Genomic DNA, 8,284 nt, shown 5'->3' on the forward strand with positions numbered 1-8,284 from the left:
TACCAGCAATCAATAAGTGCAAATTTGTTGGAAAATTAAACCTGCAACATGGGCTTTAAAGTGCAGTGTGCAAAAACCTAGAAATAAATTGCCTTGTATACATTGCATTGTAAGCTTTCCTTTGCACAGACATCCACGAATGCTTTGTTTTAAAATGTATTCGTCATGGAAATATCATCTAAGAATTACATAAAATCATAAAAAAGAGATGATACATCTTTTACTGTGTGTCACAAGGCGGTAGGCCTATTGTCTTGTCAAATGGAGCCAGCCCTGCCTACTGCACATACTAAATATCTTAAATTCAGCAGGGTGATTTAAAAGAAAAACATTTTTTAACTTCTTTATTCCTTTTGGATTACTTATCAAAGTGCATACTGCTGCTGTGATTTTTCATCACACCAAATAGTTCAGCCTACGATTCATGCCTAATTCTATTAATCATCCCAGCTCTCTAAGTGGGGGTAGTATGATAAAAAAGAGGGAGAAATCACTGGACTCCTTTTCCCTCTGTGGATACTGCCACAAACGTTTAACTCCTCCATCCGCGCTGTCCTTTTTCACTTTGTCTCGGATGTTTTGTGCCTGTGTCTGTATTTTTCTCTGATCTAGACAGAAACACACAACTCCCTCCTTAACATTGTTAAAGTAAGTGATAGAGTGATTCCGATGGGCCGACGTGTTCTTCTCAAATTTGTTTCCGCTGTTGTTGTTATAACCTCAATGTCTTCTTCTGTCCCCTGTCTTAGGTGTCTTGTCGACTGCCGCTGTGCCTGCAGGACACCGGAGGAGACGACTGGCATCCTCAATGAGGGAGAGCAGCGATGCTCGCCTTCATGCTCCAGCGCCTGCACGCCTCAAGAGATGACAGGGAGAGGAAAAGGTGTAGGTTGACGGGCCAAAACAGCTTTGGCATTCACGGAAATACATGATCAGATTTTTAAGAATGCAAATGCACCCTGCGCATTTGGGCACACAAGCACGAGCTAATACAATAACCCTTGCCTCCTATAAATAAACACATCAGTAAAACAAAAGTGGTTTATGTGCACACCAACTGCTCAATTATCTACAAAACAAAAGGCACGAACCAGACTTTATACTTTACAATGATTGTTTTCCATCAGATCCTTTAGAGATCTCAACATATCCAAATGCACTTGAAGGCAGCGTCACTTTCATAGAGAAAGAGAGAGTTGGCGCTTGTTGCATTAAAATTCAGCTGTTACAAAAACTCCTCAGACCATTCAGTAATTCTGTTTAATTCCCCCCTTCATAGTGTCTTAAAACATTGCTCTGGGAGTGAGGGAGCCAGTGATGTTGGCTATACGGGACTCTCACATCGCCTTAAAATGGATTGCCTGATTGCTGATTGCTGCTGACATGATTGGCAACTGCAGGGTGACGTCGGCTTGCGTTTCTACAGAAGTTGAATCGGTCTCAACTTTTTGTTGCAAACTGCTTTTTTCGTGCTATGTATTTTTCCCGCTCCCCCCTGTGCCACCCCCTGCTGCATTTTTAACACGCTTACCCCATTCAAAATGACTAGAGAGACGTTTTCAACAGACAGTCTCAGAACAGCCACAGTTTGTGTAAATGCTTCATTAAATATATATCTTTTTACCTCACCCATGATCTTTTCTCAACCCTAACTATGTGGTTTTACCCTGCACGTTGAAATATGACTCCAAGGGGTCCTGACCAAAAGAGTTTGGAGTGAGAAAGTATTGGTCTATTACATATATTTAAATTTTTGGCAGACATATGAAATGAAACAGACTGTCTCTTTGAGAAAGACAATCTTTCAACTACTGCTTGGTTTTTACTCCCTTTATTTTCAGACGTATGGCATAGCCACTACATGTCTTACATGCTACATATTGTTACCTGTGCCAAGGATTAAAAATATAAATAAATAAATAAATTGAATTATGGAGCAGATACACACATTTCTTTAATATTGACAGATGGAGCCTTTGACCTTGGTGGAAGTCTGTGCTCTTTGATTGCCCTTCTGTTTATTTTATGTTCGGGGACACTTTTAATTAAAAGAAAAAAGAAAGGAAGGTACTACACTTTTTGAAATTGCTACATTTTTGCCCAGGAAGACAAAAATGTCAGTGCTCATGGGAAATATGTCACAATCCAATCCCTGTGTGAGTGTGTGTGTGTGTTCCATTTATTTTTTTAAGTCCCATTTTTAGTATGAATACTGTCTGTTTTGGTTCTCTTCACAATCTCTAGTTGATGGCTTTCCATGGGAGGAGTAGCACACCTGCATGCAATATCGTCAGTGGATTCCTGCTGAGAGCACCCTGTGGAGGAGCCTCATCAGTTGTTTATATTAGGGCTGACATCATGCTGGTTCCACGTCAAATCTATATTCTGTATTATTTTCTGAGAAAGAGTTGCTCGTTTTGATGTTGTCAGCCTCTCAGCATCCCATTTCTGCAACTTCTGTTTTACATTCAAACTGATCAGTTACTTGGTTCTTAGATTGTGAATTATTAACCCACTCTGTGTCAATTTAGAAATAAAAATGTTCTCACTCCTATTTGTGATGGATATGTTCTTAGTTTTTCAATCACCGTTGCCATCATGGTGTTGGTAATTCAAACAGGAAATCAAATGTTGCCACAAAGTCAGGAAGTTGGCTGCAGGCTTCACCTGAGACACCTGGGCCTCATGTTTGTAGCCTTGGGTTGTTTTAAATTTGGAGAATCTGTGCCATTAAACGTCAAGAGGCATTTTAGCACGCCATGTTCGCTCTGCAACGACATAAAAATATGATCACCAAACTCACTTTTCACAGTGAAGAAAAAGTCAGCATTTGGTGCCTTATTGTGTTTAAAGTTCAGCGGAAACACACATTGGAGAAAGTGGACGCATTGTTCTTCTAATTCCAGCAGTGTGTGTGTATGACGTCACGTTCACATTTGACTGAGAAGAGGGGATGTGTTTCATTGGGTACCAAATATGATCTTCAGCAACTATCTTAGTTTGATCATCAGAGCACCATGTCTTTGAATGCTGTGCATTTCATTGTCTCAGATAAAATAAATTTATCTCAAACTAATTTGCGATTGCAAATACGCTCACAGGTGCTCTTAGCGATGTCACGCATATTTTAGGCTATTTTTTGTCACATACAGCAAACATCTCCTCACTATCCGCTAGCTGCCTGTCCCCAGAACAAACTGTCAAAAAACACGGCCTCTGTAGACAGCCCAGGGTCTACACACGGCAACAAAACCAAACTGCGCCCACCTGCACCACGAAGCTAACACACACAGGGTTCCAGCCAATAACTGCCAAGAAGGATTTGGGGGTGGGGCTTGGGGGGGTTAGTGCGCGGAACGGAGGGGAAGGGGACGCATGAGGAGGAGGAGGAGGAAGGGACGAGCTAGCCTTTGTTTTGTTTGATAATACTTTGAGGTTAACAAGAAGTGACATCACCCAACATTGCTTAGAGCACCTTTTTTAAGAAAAAGTGTAGTATGTTCCTCAACATGAGTAAATGCGTTAAATGAACATATCTGTGAAGTTGCAAAATCTTCATACAGACTGGGTCAAACATTGCCAAATATTCACATTTTTTTTATTTAGTTTACCTCAAAGTCCTGCCATTTGTAAACCCACCATTCATCCAGACCATGCATTTCCTCTATTTCCTATGTGTGGCCAGGAATAATGACTTTTTTAGAACTATATAAACAATTTCTAGAAGAGAGGGTTGCACCAACTCAACCTTGAACATCGCATGTCAGAGCATTCTTGAATGCACAGCACGGGAGCTTTCAAGACAACCTTTGTCCGTGACTGTGCTGGCACCTGACCAGATCATTTTACTTTGACAAACAAATTCAATAAAGGTAAAACAGAATTTTCAATGTGATAAATGCCCTTCTGAAGGAGATTTCAAGGCTTCAGTCAAATTAAATAAATAAATAAATATAATAGATTGGCACTGGTAGCAGCCTGGAATGAAGGAAATCACAAGATATAGTATACATTTGTATGTATATATCTTAGTGCCTATTCAATGTTTCTATTGTTTTTTTTTTTTGTGCGGTTTCCCCATAACTCACACTGGTGTAAACTCTTCTGTCTTCAGTCTGAACGATCAGTAAAACTCAATCTCTCGCTATGTCTCATTGAAGATAATCTTTTCATTTAATTTTATTTAAAAAGTTTTTGATATTTGAACTAATTCATTTCCACTTTTATGAATGTGCAATCCCTTGATCTGCTCTTTGGGTGGCTCAGCTGTTTTAACTAGCTGGATAATACATACAAGATTACAATCTAAAATAAAGGGAAAAAAGCCTTCTTTAAAATGCAACCCAAAATACTTTCATTCTCATCTGTTAATTTGGACCAATTGGGCTATCATTACAAATGCCCTGAAGACCGTTGTATAGCAATAAACAAAATGCCAGATTTCACAGATTTAATGTCAGATTCCAAGGTGAGTCTGCATACAAGGACAAACATTTTGTCGTTTGCTGAACAGATTGCTCATGCCTGATCCAGCATGTGGACCGCCTGAGCTGGTGGGTGAATCTGGCTCTACGATGTGGACAACATGATGACAAATCGTTGCAGCAAAACATTGTATTATAAGTGAACAAAAAATGTAATTAGATAACCTCCTACCGCCCGCTATCGCCATGCACAAGTGTATACACGCGCACACACAGAATCCAACGGGCACATACACTCAATGCAATATCAGAGTACTTCTTAATATCTTAAAATGAGAATGATGAGCCAAACATGAAGTAATATGGTACAAAGCATGACGTCACTAATTACAAGCCTTAAGATTTTTGCTTTGGTCAGTGTTGTATCTGACGTACACTCTCAGGCACATAACAATTTCAACCCCAAGTTAAGTGCAATTTAAATTGTGTGACCGTTTTGATTAAGTGTTCAACTCCTTTTTTTCAACAATAGTAAAACAATCACAAATAATTTAATGAGCAATTGGTTCTTTTCACATTTCAGTTTGTACGCCAAGCTAGGAGCTCTAGGGATGGCAATGTGGCTGGTCCACCACTTTGGGCAAGAACAGCTATTGGATGGATCGGCAGGACATTTTGGACGGACATTTGTGCATAAGAGGATTAATCTTACTGACTTTGGGAGTTCTCTGACATATAGAGCCACCAGTCAAAGTTTGACTTATCTAGTGAAATACCTCTACTAAATGATGGATTGGTACAACATTTTGTATATTATTTGTACATGTGGTTGACATTGTTTTTGACTAAAATGTCTCAACAAATATTTTATGGACTGAAATGTTGGCACATTCATGGAACCCTCGGGATGAACTGTAATCACTAGCGTAGTCATCAGATCCAATTTTTAATTTGCCAAGTATTTTGTTTCATGATCAAAAGAACTGACATTGGCCTCAGATTTACTTGTGTTTAGTAAGTAACTAGCAACTGTTAGCATGCAAAAACATAAGCAAGATGATGCCTTCTTTGAATACTGGGACACTTTAGTTAGGCAGAGTATCTTACATGACGTGTCCTAACAAACACTGTCACATTGTGTATGAATGAGCAATGTACATTGCACATATTAGTGGCAAAGAGGTCCTAGATGAAGAAAAAAGAAAATATAATTGGTGAAAAACAAGACAAATATATAATAAATAAATTAAGGAATTACTTCAGTTCTACTTATAACCATCAGGCATGATGACCATAAACCATTTAATTCCAATTTGGTGAATCCTTGTAACTTTATCTTTGTCAGTTTGTCCAGGACTATGATGTTTTTTTTTCTGCTGGTGCCACATTTCTTTTGCATGTACATCCAGGATGATTACCAGATTTCATTTCATTCATGTTTGTCTGTTTCTTTTAGAAATGTAAAGCACATGTCTCCTTGTATATAAGATGCGACATGAACTAACTGTTATACATGTACCATTTGAATAGTTAATGTAAAAGCTTTGAAACTGACACGCTCTCTCATTTTTTCCTCATGTCTTTCAGACATGCATTCATTGCCATTCACACCCATGATTTACATTATACAATGAGTTTCTCACATGATTCCCTGGTAATTTAATTACTTTTAGTATCTGTCATCTGTCTACATGTGCAGTACATGGCCCCTCATATCTGATCCAGCCAATTGGTCCTTACGTGCTGAGTGAATGATACTCTAAGTACATACATAATAACTGACTTTAATACGCTGACATGTAACTTTATAAAAACAAAAGTGCTTTACACAAACCACAAACATATAAACCGATAAAAATGTCCAATACAGTTATTAGGTAAATCACAGATCATGCTTATATTCCACTCATGGGATTATTCAGGTACAGCTGGAAATTCAGACCCGGATGACCCTAATTTTGGGCCGGATGAATGTAACCTTCCCATTTCTTTGTTTTGTAATTTTAAACTCGGGTGGATTTTTGACAACGATGGTTAACTGCTCCTCCAATCTCTGCAGGGTAAATCTTTACAATCTGAGTTTTCTGTTGCACGACTAAAACAACTTGCAACCAAGCATGTTCCACAAAAACAAGTTCCTTCCCGAGGCTATTTTGCAGAGGCACTATTGCTCTGCCTGGCGCTAAGCGCCACACAAGACGATTGTGATTGGTTTAAAGCCATGCCAATTCACCAGAGCACGTTTTTCTCCCATCCCGGAATGCTGTGTGGTCCAGCCAGACCCTCCTTAGCTGTGGAGGAAGGTCTGGGAGACTGATCACTGATAAGCTAATTTTAAAAGTTGTTAAAGGGATTTTAGAAGAGTCGAAAGTGTAGGGCTGCCCCCTCTTAGTTAATTAGTCGACTAATCGGTGGTGTGGTCTTAGTCGACCAACATTTCTTTTGTTGATTAGTAATTTCCTAAGCTTTTTCCATTCATGGAGATTGGTTTATTTCCAAAAAATAGGACCACATATCTGGTAAACATAAGTTTCAAAGTGGTGCTTTTGCATGATTCTATGTGGAGAGACTCAGTTATACAGATTTGTTGATAAAATTATCTACTCTACAAAGTCGCTTGATTATTAGTTTGCTAAAAAGGCATTCAAAAGTTAAGGAGCGCCAGCTGCAAAGTTTCTTAACTTTGAGTAAGTCTAGATCTTGGAACAAATACAGGAGTTGTGTCTGAGGGGGAACATAAGGTGACAAAAGGTCAGCATATAACCTGTGGCAAGGCACCTTTGGGCTTTGGTAGTAAGTAAAATCAACAGGTACCCAGTGCTGGGATGTGTATCTTGGCAGACAATTTTTTTTAAATTAAAAAAGGAAATGGATTTCCTTCTCTGATGTCAGAGCAGTCATTTTTTTTTTTTTTTTTTAAATGTCGCAGAATACATTATTGAACCATTGATTTTGCATTGTCATAAGAGCATTTGTGAAATCCCTCTTATGTTGGGGCAATAATGCGTGGCTCACAGTCTGTGGTTCCAGCTCATTCCAACGTGTTTGGATGTGGTTGAGGTCAGGGCTCTGTGCAGGCCTTACAAGGTCCTCCTCAACAAATTGGGAAAACAATTTTATTTTGTGCCCAGGGACACTATTATGTTGAAACAGGACAGGGCCTTGTGCAAACTTTTGCCACAAAGTTGGACGCAAAATGATGTCTAAAACAACCTTGCATATCCTTGCATCCCCGTCATATATATATTTTTATTATATTCTAATATGTTTTCAAGTGGTAGATGCTGGCTTTGGAAAGCTTTTCTCACCCATCAAAAGGAAAGGAACAAATCTGACAGCAAAGACCATCTCAGGATATGGCACGACGGCACAAAACCTTTTATAGCTTCTTGTCTGCTAGCTGATGGGCCATGGGTTTAGTGGCAATACACACATTGCACTCAACTACCCGAAACACTACACTGCATCTCAAAATGGTTAGTACCAGTTAGTAGATCTACTTGGAAGAATACAGTTGTGGATGTTTTTAGCACCCAGTCTCTGTTCCCGCTTCCCAGAGGCCATTGTGTGTCTACTTGCAGCACATAACATGCATCGAGACAGAAGATTGGCAGAGTCAGAGAGAGAGAAAGAGAAAGAAAGCAACAGAAAACACAATGTTTGAAATGGTTTACTTCATGCAACAAAATGGCCCATTATTAGTTTTGGTTCAGGCTGCTGAACTCTAAGGGCGTTTTCACACTGTCAGTCTTTAGTTCGGTTAAATCGAGGTAGAGTGTGTTTGCCCCGCTGGTGCGATTCGTTTGGGCAGGTGAGAACGTGGCAATCGAACTCTGGTGGGTACCACAAGAGGACCAACT

The 8,284-nt window shown here is 39.4% G+C and overlaps 1 long non-coding RNA gene across 1 annotated transcript in view; it reads left to right on the forward strand.

Moving 5' to 3' along the window:
* LOC116704112 (uncharacterized) overlaps nt 1-1,771 on the forward strand; it is a 12,403-nt gene extending 10,632 nt beyond the window's left edge. Inside the window, exon 3 of the long non-coding RNA XR_004335598.1 lies at nt 1,761-1,771. This is a non-coding gene — a long non-coding RNA (uncharacterized LOC116704112). The remainder of the gene's footprint in view (nt 1-1,760) is intronic.
* The last annotated feature ends 6,513 nt before the right edge of the window (nt 1,772-8,284 follow it).

The sequence above is a fragment of the Etheostoma spectabile genome, chromosome 16 (assembly GCF_008692095.1).
Source record: "Etheostoma spectabile isolate EspeVRDwgs_2016 chromosome 16, UIUC_Espe_1.0, whole genome shotgun sequence".
Classification (NCBI taxonomy): domain Eukaryota; kingdom Metazoa; phylum Chordata; class Actinopteri; order Perciformes; family Percidae; genus Etheostoma; species Etheostoma spectabile.